The 13,700-nt window shown below is 37.4% G+C and overlaps 1 pseudogene; it reads right to left on the reverse strand.

Moving 5' to 3' along the window:
* The window catches only part of LOC122659200, a 29,436-nt pseudogene that overhangs the window by 8,273 nt on the left and 7,463 nt on the right, over positions 1 to 13,700 (reverse strand).

Below are 13,700 nucleotides of genomic sequence, written 5' to 3' on the forward strand. Positions count from 1 at the left end.
AATTCTGGCCACAACAGGACGAGCCAACAACACTTAAATTAAATGGTTGTTTTCCTTGCAACAAAACAGTCGCAACAACCAAAAACCCTATAACCTGGTGGCCTTGTATAGATTATAGAGATCTCTTGTGGAGATCCCAGATGCCCAATAACCTCCTCTCCTCTTGCCGAGTAGCACATAAATGACTATATGGCACATTGGTTGGATTGGGCTCCTCTACCGCACAGGGGTACACTGCACATCTTGTGGCGTGGTACCACAACCCTCCACGCAGACAAGCTCCCCTTTGGATAGTCTGGATCGAGCTGGGAGAGCTGAGGGTGGTGCACATGCGATGTGTGGGAGGATTTCAGGATTTTGAAATCTGGATTTCAAGCTCGATCCAGACCGTCCAAAGGGGAACTCAACCACGTGGCTAGCTGTGGTGCTGCGCCACAAGATGTGCGGCACACCCTTGTGCCATAGAGGAGTCTGATACCACATTTGTCACCCCACTTAGGAAAGACAAACTGTCGAACTTGCACAATGTGGCACTGAGGCGAGACATGCTCCACGAATTACTCACAGTGCGATGCTAAGTCTAGACTCCAAAGTGGACTCAGTGACAACCACCGATCCCCTCTGAAGCGAGGCTCTAATGGCAGTGACTTCACAGTTGCTTTTTCCCTCCTCCTCCTTAATTTAACTGACTTAGGCTCTAGGATAAGGGTATCAAATTAGAACTGGAACCGAAAAATGAAACCGAAACCGAAACCAGACCAACCAAACCGAACCAAATAAAATTCAGTTAGATTTGAGTATTGGATTTCAGAATTGATTCAGTTTTGGATCAAGCATAGGAGCCAAATTCTAGAACCAAATAGAATTTGGATAGTAGTATATTATAGTATGTTATTTTAATATATTATAGTATATAGTATATATATTATGGTATAGAATATATTACTAATGTTAGTGTTAGATTTTATAATACTATTATACTACACTACAATGTTATAGTATGTATATTATAGTATATGCATTGAGTAGAGGAATTGGAACCGAACCATGTAAGAACCAATTAGAATTGAATTTCGGAACCAAATAAGAACCAAAACATAACCAAAACCGAGCAGGTTTAGTTTGAGTATCAAATTTCAGAACCGATTGGGTTCTTGGTTCAGTTTCGGATCACAACAACACTCTCTGGAACTGAACCAAAACCGAACCGATTGACACCCTTAGCTCCAGATATTATATATCCTAGATCCGAAAAAGGGTGAGTAATTTTCCAATTTATTTTATATCTCCAACCTTCTTCCGAAATATAATTTTTGTTTTTATTTTGGGCAAATCTGAAATTCAATAAAAAACAATAAGAGAACGAAACTAAATTGCTAACAGATTAAAATAAAAGCAAGAAACAGCAAAGAAAGTTGATAATTTGTTTGGTAAAGTACCTGAGGATGTTGCAACCACAACATTTTGTTCAAAATCCATGGCGTGGAGCACAATTCTTGTCGCATAATTTGCATGAATTTCATAAAAATTAGATAAAGCCCTAGAGATGCAGCTCTCAGCAATCTCTCCCATTTTCGATTTTAAGTCAAGAACAACTCCTACATGAAACAAGGATGTATTTGAATTGATACTTCCATTTTGAGCAACCATATACTTGTTTAAGAAGCTGGGAGAGAGTAAGAAGAAGAAGAAGAAGAACAGGGAAAGATAACTTGATTTCACCATTCGAAAGTGTATACTTAATATATTTAGAGATGTCAGAATCTCTAAATCCAACATTTTATATATAGAGGATTATACTTGAATACCACCTGCAAGCATCAACAAATTCAGTCATTATTCACCTTCCTTGAAGAAAAAAAAATACAGTCAAAATAGGTGGCAAATAGGAATAGAACGATAGTGAAAGGATAAAAGGCATTAAACCAGTGGTCAATGACTCATCTCATTAAACAAACAAGCAAGGATAGTTATTTCTGATGTCAATGTACCTAGTTTATTACATGGATCCCAAGATTTTTAAATGGTCTATCAGATGAATTAGCCAAACCAAGAAACAAAGTTGGGGCTGGCTTTGGGGCCTTAGATTGGTTTCAAATAAGGGTCTCAAATGGAACCGGAACGAAATATCGGAATCAAAATTGACCTTTTACAATCGAAACGAACAGCACCGTAGAAAAAATGATCCAGTTTTGATTTTATAGGTTCTCTTCCCGATTTGGTTTTGATTTGCACCGCAAAACTACGGTCTAAACTTAATAGAAACCGGTACCTCTTACTCGAATACTATCCCATACATCAATTGGAGTAATTAATAACATAATGATTAATTTAATAAACAACAAATATTGCAACATACTTAGAAGCATAAAATAAGTAAAATGTCTTTGGGTTAACTATATATTATATTTGTTCAAGTACGAATTGAAAATGATGGATGATGTTAAAATAGATTAACAAAACCCTACTAGTTAATAGAAGAAATAGTTTGTTTATCATTTGGAGAAGAAAAAAAAATGGAAAAACAAAGAATAGGAAAGAAAAAAGGATGGGTGAAGATGAGAAGTTTTTTTTTTTTTTTTTTTTTTTTAAATATCACATAAGCATGGAAAATATGACGAGTGAGGGAGACTAAGAGAGAATGGGGGGAAACACGGGAATATAAAGACTTTGAAAACATAGATTGTCTTCATTACTGTTTCCTAGAAGTGACACTACACAGACCGCATGTAAATCGGTTGCGAGTTGGATAACGAAAAGCAAGTTTTTTTTTTTTCTTCATTACTAATGAATACAAACCGATAAAACTAGACCATATGCAAAACGACTCTGATTTTAGCTGATTCCTATCCGGTTCAATTTTGATTTCACCTTATCAAAATTTAAATCGCACTGCAACCAAACCGAATAACCAAAACCACACCAATTGACACCCTTAGTTTCAAGGATAGCTAGAACCATCGTTTATAGAAGATTTTTTGTATTTTTCTTCTTTAGTTTACAAATTTGGGATTGAAAAGAGTTGACAATTATGTGACCATCGTTTTGATTTTTATTTCTTTGCATCTTCTTTTTATTTAAAATGAACGTAAAAAATTTTCGTGTCTTCCTATTAGTCATATGGGTATAGGATTATTTGTTAAATAGCTACATAAATAAGAATTATTGATGTGATACTAACACCATTCCTAGAAGAAACTTGAAAGATACAATTCCTCCGCCGCCTTCCCATGATGGTTGCGCCATACAGAAGATTGGATTGAAAATTATGACTGTTGGATAGATAGGATATGCTATGAAGTAGGAATGACAAATTTCAAAAGCCAAATTCAATCATAACCCATCCCTCCCCAATTAGTATTATCTTATAATTTTTCAAGTGTCTATTTCGATAAAAAGGGGGGTGTGTGGGGGACGATTTTCATGCATGGCCACATATGAGGGATGGTTACGATTTGTCAAATAGGGGAGACATTTGGTCATTTCGCCCCTATTGTGAGAGGAGTCACAACCGTGCACGAAACTTTTTCCCAAATAAATTTCATAACATTCTAATGAATTTGCAAAGCTTTCTTGTCCATGTGGTCAACTCAGCTAAATTAAACATGTGAGCACTGACAAATAATTGGGCTATATAGGAAGAGCTTCCTAATTCTGGCAAGCAAAAAATGGTTTCGTTGAAAATTTTATTCTATGGATTCTAACATTTTTTGTTTGCTAAAAGATCGTTTATATTCAAGTAAGAAAAAAATGAAAAGAAAAATTACAAAGATAGCCTAAACACTCCAACAACCTAGCAAGATTAGACTCTCCCACCTTCAGCAATGCCATCAGCTAAAGAGACTAACTAGCTAACACAAACAAACTACTTAAGAAAAAAATATTTCATTCAAACATTGCAATAACTTTTATTTTAGGGTTTTCATTCAGAGATTGCAGTAACTTCTGTGCTCTAGAAATGGCTATGTTGAAGGTGGAATATTAAGCCTACCCTGTTGTTTTGTTTCAATCTATGTAGGTATAACGTTGGATGGAGATCCGAACCTAGTGCACACTAAAGGGAGAAACCGTGGACTACTGTTATAGTACGGTACCCCCTTCGTCGCAAGGGTAAATGTAATTTTTTTTTTGTTGTTGCTAAGAATCAGTAATAGATTTATTAAAAAATATCAAAGAATTACACAATGAGAAAAGACAAAGAAGCTCATCCACTTTCAGCATTACCATCAACAGATAAACTACACCGCATCAATAGGTAAAATAAAAAAAAAAAACTTAGCAAAATCTAAATCTGGGCCATACTTGTGTTGGATTTATATGTCCATCAAACCGTAGAAAAATGATCCAGTTTTGATTTTATAGGTTCTCTTCCCGGTTTGGTTTTGATTTGCACCGCAAAACTACAGTCTAAACTGAATAGAAACCGGTACCTCTTACTCGAATACTATCCCATACATCAATTGGAGTAATTAATAACATAATGATTAATTTAATAAACAACAAATATTGCAACATACTTAGAAGCATAAAATAAGTAAAATGTCTTGGGTTAAATATATGTTATATTTGTTCAAGTATGAAGTGAAAATGAAAATGATGTTAAAATAGATTAACAAAACCCTACTAGTTAATAGAAGAAATAGTTTGTTTATCATTTGGAGAAGAAAAAAAAATGGAAAAACAAAGAATAGGAAAGAAAAAAGATGGGTGAAGATGAGAAGTTTTTTTTTTTTTTTTTTTTTTTTTAAATATCACATAGGCATGGAAAATATGATGAGTGAGGGAGACTAAGAGAGAATGGGGGGAAACAAAGGAATATAAAGACTTTGAAAACAAAGATTGTATTCATTACTGTTTCCTAGAAGCGACACTATACAGACCGCCTGTAAACCGGTTGCAAGTTGGATAACGAAAAGCAAGTTTTTTTTTTTTTTCATTACTAATGAATAGAAACCGATAAAACTAGACCATATGCAAAACGACTCTGATTTTAGCTGATTCCTATCCGGTTCAATTTTGATTTCACCTTATCAAAATTTAAATTGCACCGCAACCAAACCGAATAACCAAAACCACACCAATTGACACCCTTAGTTTCAAGGATAGGTAGAACCATTGTTTATAGAAGATTTTTTTTTTTTTTTCTTCTTTAGTTTACAAATTTGGGATTGAAAAGAGTTAACAATTATGTGACCATCGTTTCGATTTTTATTTCTGTGCATCTTCTTTTTATTTAAAATGAACGCAAAAAATTTTCGTGTCTTCCTATTAGTCATATGGGTACAGGATTATTTGTTAAATAGCTACATAAATAAGAATTATTGATGTGATACTAACACCATTCCTAGAAGAAACTTGAAAGATACAATTCCTACGCTGCCTTCCCATGATGGTCGCACCATACAGAAGATTGGATTGGAAATTCTGACTGTTGGATAGATAGGATATGCTATGAAGTAGGAATGACAAATTTCAAAGCCAAATTCAGTCATAACCCCTCCCTCCCTCCCCAATTAGTATTATCTTATAATTTTTCAAGTGTCTATTTCGATAAAAAATGGGGGGTGTGTGGGGGATGATTTTCATGCATGGCCACATATGAGGGATGGTTACGATTTGTCAAATAGGGGGGACATTTGGTCATTTCGCCCCTATTGTGAGAGGAGTCACAACCGTGCACAAAACTTTTTCCCAAAAATAAATTTCAGAACATTCTAATGAATTTGCAAAGCTTTCTTGTCCATGTGGTCCACAGCTAAATTAAACATGTGAGCACTGACAAATAATTGGGCTATATAGGAAGAGCTTCCTAATTATGGCAAGCAGAAAATGGTTTCGTTGAAAAAGTTATTCTATGGATTCTAACATTTTTTGTTTGCTAAAAGAATGTTTATATTAAAGTAAGAAAAAAAATGAAAAAAAAATTACAAAGATAGCCTAAACACTCCAACAATCTAGCAAGATTAGATTCTCCCACCTTCAGCAATGCCATCAGCTAAAGAGACTAACTAGCTAACATAAACAAACTACTTAATAAAAAAATATTTCATTCAAACGTTGCAATAACTTTTATTTTAGGGTTTTTATTTAGAGATTGCAGTAACTTCCGTGCTCTGGAAATGGCTATGCTGAAGGTGGAGTATTAAGCCTACCCTGTTGTTTTGTTTCAGTCTCTGTAGGTATAACATTGGATGGAGATCCGAACCTAGTGCACACCAAGGGGAGAAACCGTGGACTACTGTGATACTACGATACCCCCTTCGTCGTAAGGGTGAATGTAATTTTTTTTTTGTTGCTAAGAATCAGTAAGAGATTTATTAAAAAATATCAAAGATTACACAATGAGAAAAGACAGAGAAGCTCATCCACTTTCAACATTACCATCAGCAGATAAACTACTTCGCATCAATATGTAAAAGAAAAAAAAAAAACTCAGCAAAATCTAAATCTGGGTCATACTTGTGTTGGATTTATATGTCCATCAAACCCTGTTTGGTTTGGTTCAATCCGGTTTACTTTGTATTGAACCTTATACATTTTGGTTTAATATTATCAAATGCGATATAAACTTTTTGAGCATTATGTGTCTGTACGTATTACTTAAAATGGTAGTCACGACTAGGGTTTGGCTGGGCACCCTTATCATATGTTCATCGCATTGGGTATGCCTAGACATGTGATGTCTGGGTATGAATGCGAGTACTCACATGTTCGATGTGTGTATGGGCGAAGAATCTACTTTGTCGATTCCCTCATGTTTTACTGCCTGATGTAGGATGGGATAGACATGAGTCACCGGGACCCTGTACCTGAGGGGACCCTGTAACTACAAAGTGTGACCGCATTCTTTGGTTCATCAATGATGGAGACTCAAGTGAGTCAAAGCCAGTGTTCTAGGAATGCGCGAACACTTTGTGAGTGAAGGAGTTACTCAACATGGTCACTATTGCCCGATGGGGGAACACCAAGATTGAGATTGTCAGTGAATGGTCGGATCAGAATCTGGATCCAATGCAGTTTTGGAAATGGTTTTTGCAAAACATATTTCAAATAAAATAATAGATTATATATAGTAATTTCATTAAAGTGTTTTGTTGAGTTTTGCAGGACCTGATCAGATACAGACACTCTTGTATGGACATGTACTATGGAATGGGGTTTGGCAGTACTAGTGTACATGCGCTAAATTCCATAATGATGGTGTTGATTAGTGGGGGGTTATACATGATACTTTATTATCATGTAGGAAGTTATTTGGAATTTGTTAAATAATTAGTTATTTATTTAATTAATGAATATGGTGCTAATTGTAATTATTCATAAATTAAAATAATTAATTAATTATATTTTTTCCTATAAGATTCTGCTTCTTCACCAATTAGAAGCACTTTGAGTTTAAATAGGAAAGCCAACAAAGAGAGAGAGTCAGACTATCATAGGGATTTTTCTTATCCAAGGATTTAGAAACCCTAGGTTTATAAAACCACCCAAAAACGCAGAGGGGGGCACCTATGCTCCACATTTTTTTGCTGCCCCACCTCCCCTCTGGACAAATTTTGGCTTTCCCCTCTCTCTCTTGTGATCTCTTCTCTTCCCTTCTTCTAGCCCTCTAGTACTTTGAGAGTTAGGGTTTTAGAAAACCAGATCTGTGACTGAGGAACTGAAGAGGATTTAGGATTGGCTTGAAGAACCTTGACTGCACCATTGGAGGTTTAGGATTTTATGGGACGTTAAAGAGATGGACTTGGCATTGGTTTGTCATACCAAACTCTAATAGGGTTATAGTAGGGCACTATAGGCGACCATGGAAAACCCTGAAAATTGAAAATAGGATGCCCAAGCCAGTTAGGGGTGCCCTAGGGCAACCCTAGGGTTCCCTAGGGACAACCCTGGAGATCCCAAGAGTTGGGAACTCGAAACATATATTTTTATTGGTTTACTAAGGTGAACCACCATGATCCCATGGACCATAGCATTGCCTACAGTGTGGTATCAGAGCCACCTTTCTCACCCATGGATGTCATATAATTAATTGTATGCAATTATCATGTTAGGGATGCAATCTATTTTAATGGAATATTCATGATAGAATATGGTTATGGATGATTGCACATGGCCTTTATTATGGTTGTAACAATATTTCCATATGCGCATGGGTGGTTATAAGGTAGTTATTCATGTAACAACCTTGCCATGTGCACATGGGTGGCTATGGTTGTTGTAACAACCTTGACCATGTATGATGATGGAATTTTTTATTTTGTAATTATTTTATTTTATTCCATCATAGGGTTAAATCCCATTATTTTAAATTTAAAAAAAAATAACATTTTGTACCCCCGGTTCACTACGCATGGCCTGCTGCCTCTGCACGCCCCTGTGCTTGGCGCGCGCGCGGTGTCCAGCTGCAGCAGGGCCGCAGCTTGCACCTTGCACGAGCGCCCGGTGAGTGGCTGCGGCAGAGCCACGACCTGCACCACACACGCGCGCGTGATGCAGGCTGCAACCTGCGTGCGGCCAGCACTTGCACGCTCGGTCTGCCCCTGTGCAGGCTGTGCGCACCCAGTGTTGCTACCCAGTTGTGCCATTGTTGCCTGGGGTGTTTGACAGTGTTTTCCCCTCCAAGAAAATAAAAAAATTTGTAAAATACAATATTTAATTATTTTTAATGGTTTTATGGATTGGAGAAAGATGATGGGTGAAGAGATCCTTCCCTTCACCCACTTATGAACAAGTTGTTTTTTGGTTACATGTTTTCACATGAGATGTGATGCTATTTTTTCTAGAATGATCCATGTGATTATGGGCCCTATACATAATATTGTTCGCCTATGTGATTATGGGATTGGCTTTCTAATAAATGGATGGGAAATTGATGTATGTGATGTATTGGGATTATAGGTGGATGTGATGCTTCTCTCTCTCTCTCTCTCTCTCTCTCTCTCTCCCCCTTTCTTTTTTATAAACAAATGTACTCCACTCCATAGGCAACCCAAAATGGTGGGTTGATTTCTCCATGCGGGGTTTTCTTTATTATGGAAAGAAAACTGTGTAGAATTTTTTCATAGGTTTCCATTGTAATTTTAGAGGAGTTAGGACTCCCAGGACATGTCGATGATGATCCACATGTGGCGCTCAAACCTTATGGAGATGCAAGTCACCTACTTTGAGGACATGATCGGGTGGAGGAGATGATCGAGGCGTGACATTTGGTATATCCATGGCATGATTGATACACCCATAGTTCAAAGAAAGTTATTAGTTTTATTTTTATTGGGAGGGTTCTTTAATTGCTTCTAATAAAAATGCAGCCATACCATAATCACTTTTAATTAATGTTGATTAATTATGTTATTTGATTCTATCCGTGATATGTATGTGAGAGTTGCTTTATCCCTCTTTGATCATAATACATGTATGATATGGACTAGTCTAAGTTAGTAGACATGTTCATGACCTCCTATTGAAGGTAAATGTAGAAATTGTATGATATGACCCCACATACACTGATAAGACATTGCCAAGCTTGTTGTCACATGGTTATCTATATTTATCTCTATCTAGATACGTTAGGATATGGATAGTGAGAGGACACTGCGACAGTGGGTCATCTTTCATGATTCCATTATTCTAACTAATGCAATAGGTGAATGCATGACTTGGGTGTATGCCAGCCGACAGGATCTAGACATGGCACCCAAGTGGCCGAAAATATTGGAAGCCCACGAGGCGGACAGATTAGTCCACACTACCATGGTGTGTATAATGACTCCCGATAGGGTAAGTTATGTTTACAAGGGTTGTAGGTATCCAATTCATTTTTTGGGACATGAGGGAGACCTAAATCATGAAAGACCATTGATGCGTATGCTCAATTTTTATCAATGGTTATTAATATGCGTGTGTTTTTACTTGTACATGTGTAGATTATTATTCAATGGCTGCCGTTAATTCCAACCTGTTAACACTCAGTAGCGAATACAAACTAAATGGTACAATCTATGTTGATTGGTACCGGAGCAATAAATTGCACCTGGCTGTAGAAGGACTTTACATAGTTATTGATGAACAAGTTCCTCCTCAACCCGACCCAGATGATCTTGAGGCATATAATGAGATGTAGGATTTCCTTAACAGGGACTCCAAGGCATCACTTTATATCCTAGGATCGTTAGAGAAGTCAGTACTAGACTCAGTCAAGGATATACGTACCTCAGACGATAAAATGGATAAGCTTGCTGAATTGTTTAACAGGCAGCTGACACATGCATACTCTGATGTAGTGAGTCAGATCCATAACTATAAAATGTCCTAAGGGACTCTAGTGATGGACCATGTCATGAAAATGATTAATTTATTCGAGAAACTGGAATCCATGGGGACCAAGTTTGAGCTATTGTATAAGACCGATTTGATCTTAGCATCATTCACCTCCGCCTATGCATCCTTTAAGATGTCCTACAAGATGTCAAATAAGGAACTGGAGCTCACCGAGCTTGCTAATGCACCGGTAGAAGCGGAGGCCACCTTGAAAAAGGATAAGGCTGAGGTCTATGCTACTGATTTGAAGCCTTCTTCAAATGGGAAGAAGAAGAAAAAGGGAAATAAGGGTAAGCCCTTGAAACCCAAGGGTGGGAAGTCTGGCAATAAGAAAGCTAAAGGCAATTGCTTCTATTGCAAAGGAGGGTCACTGAAAAAAGAACTGTCGTGCATTCCTGGTTACTATGAAAGACAAGAATCTAGATGATACTAAGGCTGCTAAAGAAGGTACATGTGATGTTTGTATTCTTTATGAGTCTAATTTATCCTTTAAACCGACCAATTTTTGATTCGTGGACAGTGTTTCCACCTTTCACATTTGCAATTATTTATAAGGGTTCAAGGAGATAAGGAATTTGGAAAGAAATGAGGTGCATCTTTGGATGGGCACTAGAGCTGAAGCCATGGCGATGGTTGTAGGAACTTTTATTTTAAATTTTAGTTCTATTAATTTGGTTTTAAAGGATTGCTACTATGTACCCTCTTTTAAGAGGAAGATTATTTCAGTTTCAAAACTCGTTTTGGACAGGTATAGTTTTTCCTTTAATTCTAAATTAATTATTCATTTTTATATTCTTTTGTGGCATCTGGATATATACAAAGTGGATTGTATTTCCTAGATTGCCCTATTAGAACAAATGTTGTTTTGAATGTTTATTTTAAATGAAAAGCAGCTCCAGTAAACTCAACATATCTACGGCATCTAAGATTAGATCACATTATTTTGGACCGAATCAGTAGATTGATAAGGGATGGACCCTTAGAGTGTCTAAGAGTGGAATCATTCTCTACCTGTGAGTCATGCCTACAAGGCAAAATAACCAAGAAACCCTTTAGCAATAAATGTACTAGAACCACAGATCTATTAGAGTTGATACATACTGATGTGTGTGGACCCATTAATATACAAGCAAGGTATGGATTTGAGTATTTCATAACTTTCACCGATGATTACTCTAGATATGGTTACATATCTTGATACGTAGAAAATTGGAAGCCTTTGATAAATTCAAAGAATTCCAAGCCGAGGTCGAAAGACAGCTCGATAACGTCAATTTCTTACGATCAGATCGTGGAGGGAGTATCTATCGGATGAATTTAAAGAACATCTCATATCGCAAGGGATAGTTAGTCTATTAACTAATCCTGGAACACCATAACAAAATGGTGTATTCGAATGATGCAATCGAACTTTATTGGATATGGTCCGGATGATGCTCACTTATAGTGAGCTACCTCTCTCTTTCTTGGGGTTCGCTTTAGAAATAGTTATTTATATCTTGAATAGGGTTCTATCTAAGTCTGTGGCTAAGATACCCTTTGAGTTATGGAAAGGGTATAAGCCCAGTATTCAACACCTTAGGGTATGGGGTTGCATAGCACATGTGCGAAAGCAACAGACAGACAAGTTAGAATCCAAGACTTTGAGATGTTTTTTCTTAAGCTATCCTAAAGGCATGAAAGGCTACTACTTCTATGACCCCGTTGACCAAAAGGTCACTGTAAGCAAACACGTCACATTTCTGGAGGAAGAAATGTTGACCAAGAGATCTGAACCTGTAGTCATTAAGGAGTTATTGGATAACTCTAAAAACTTCACATCCAGAAGTGAGACCAATTGACATACCCACTGAAAATCAAACAGCTCAAGAACCTTGACGCAGTGGGAGGACTATTAGACCACCCACCAGGTTTACTTTTCTCACCGAAGAAGAGCAAACTATGGAAGAGTTTCACATGGTGTCGGTCGAATTGGATGATGATCTGATGACATACTCTGAGGCTCTTAAGGATGTTGATGCCACTAGGTGGCTGGAGGCAATGCGCTCTAAAATCGATTCGATGCATTCCAACAAGGTCTGGACTCTAGTCGATCCACCACTTGGCGTTAAGCCGATTGGATGTAAATGGATCTTCAAGAGGAAGAAGGCCGTGGATAGAAAGGTTGAAAGATTCAAAGCGAGATTGGTGGCAAAGGGCTATACCCAGAAAGAGGGTATTGACTATGAGGAAACCTTTTCACCAGTGGCGATGATGAAGTCCATCAGGATTTTATTGGCAATCACCGCATAATCAGTCATCGCATACTTTGATTATTAGATCTGGCAGATGGATGTGCAAACTGCATTGCTGAATGGATTTCTTCAAGAAGAAATCTACTTGTAATGGCCAGAGGGGTTCTCTTCCTTGGAGGACGAAAGAAAAGTATGCAAATTGCAGAGGTCCATCTATGGACTGAAGCAGGCTTCTAGAAGCTAGAACATCAGGTTTAATCAATCAATCAAATCCTTTAGTTTTGATCAAAACATGGATGAACCATGCGTTTACAAGAAAATCAGTGGGAGTACAATATGTTTTCTTGTTTTATATGTAGATGACATATTGCTGATGGGTAACGATGTAGGATTTCTTTCATCGGTGAAACAATGATTGTCCACAACTTTCTCGATGAAAGACCTGGGTGAAGCTAGCTATATCCTTGGGATCAAACTCGTAAGAGATCTCCAGAAAAGGATGTTAGGCTTGTCATAGGCTACCTATATAGACAAAGTCCTAGCCAGATTTAGCATGGAGATCTCCAAACGGTGAAGTGTCCCTTTCCGACATGGAGTCAGTCTTTCCAAATCTTAATATCATCAATTTTTAACGGACATTGAAGAGATGAAGTGGATTCCCTATGCCTCTGTAGTAGGGAGTCTTATGTACGCTATGTTACGTATGAGGCCGAACATTTGCTATGCAGTAGGTATCGTAAGTCGTTACCAATCTAACCATGGATGAGAGCATTGGACCACTATCAAGAATATCCTCAAGTACCTTAGAAGGACTAAGGATTATTTATTGGTTTTTGGATCTGATCAGTTGTCAGTTCTGGATTACACAAACTCAGATTTCCAAACCAACAAGGATGACAGAAAATCCACGTCTGCAATGGTATATCTAATGGCTGGAGGTACCATTGTATGGCGGAGTACAAAACAAAAATCTACAGCCGATTCCACTCCAAAAGCAGAATACCTTGTAGCTTGCAATGCAGCAAAAGAAGGTGTTTAACTGAGAAAATTCCTATAAGATTTGGAGGTTGTCCCTGACCTTATCAAGGGCCCTATTCCCCTGTTATATGACAATAGAGGGGTCATTGCATAAGCTAAGGAGCCTAG

Source organism: Telopea speciosissima, chromosome 4, assembly GCF_018873765.1.
Source record: "Telopea speciosissima isolate NSW1024214 ecotype Mountain lineage chromosome 4, Tspe_v1, whole genome shotgun sequence".
In the NCBI taxonomy this organism is placed as follows: Eukaryota; Viridiplantae; Streptophyta; class Magnoliopsida; order Proteales; family Proteaceae; genus Telopea; species Telopea speciosissima.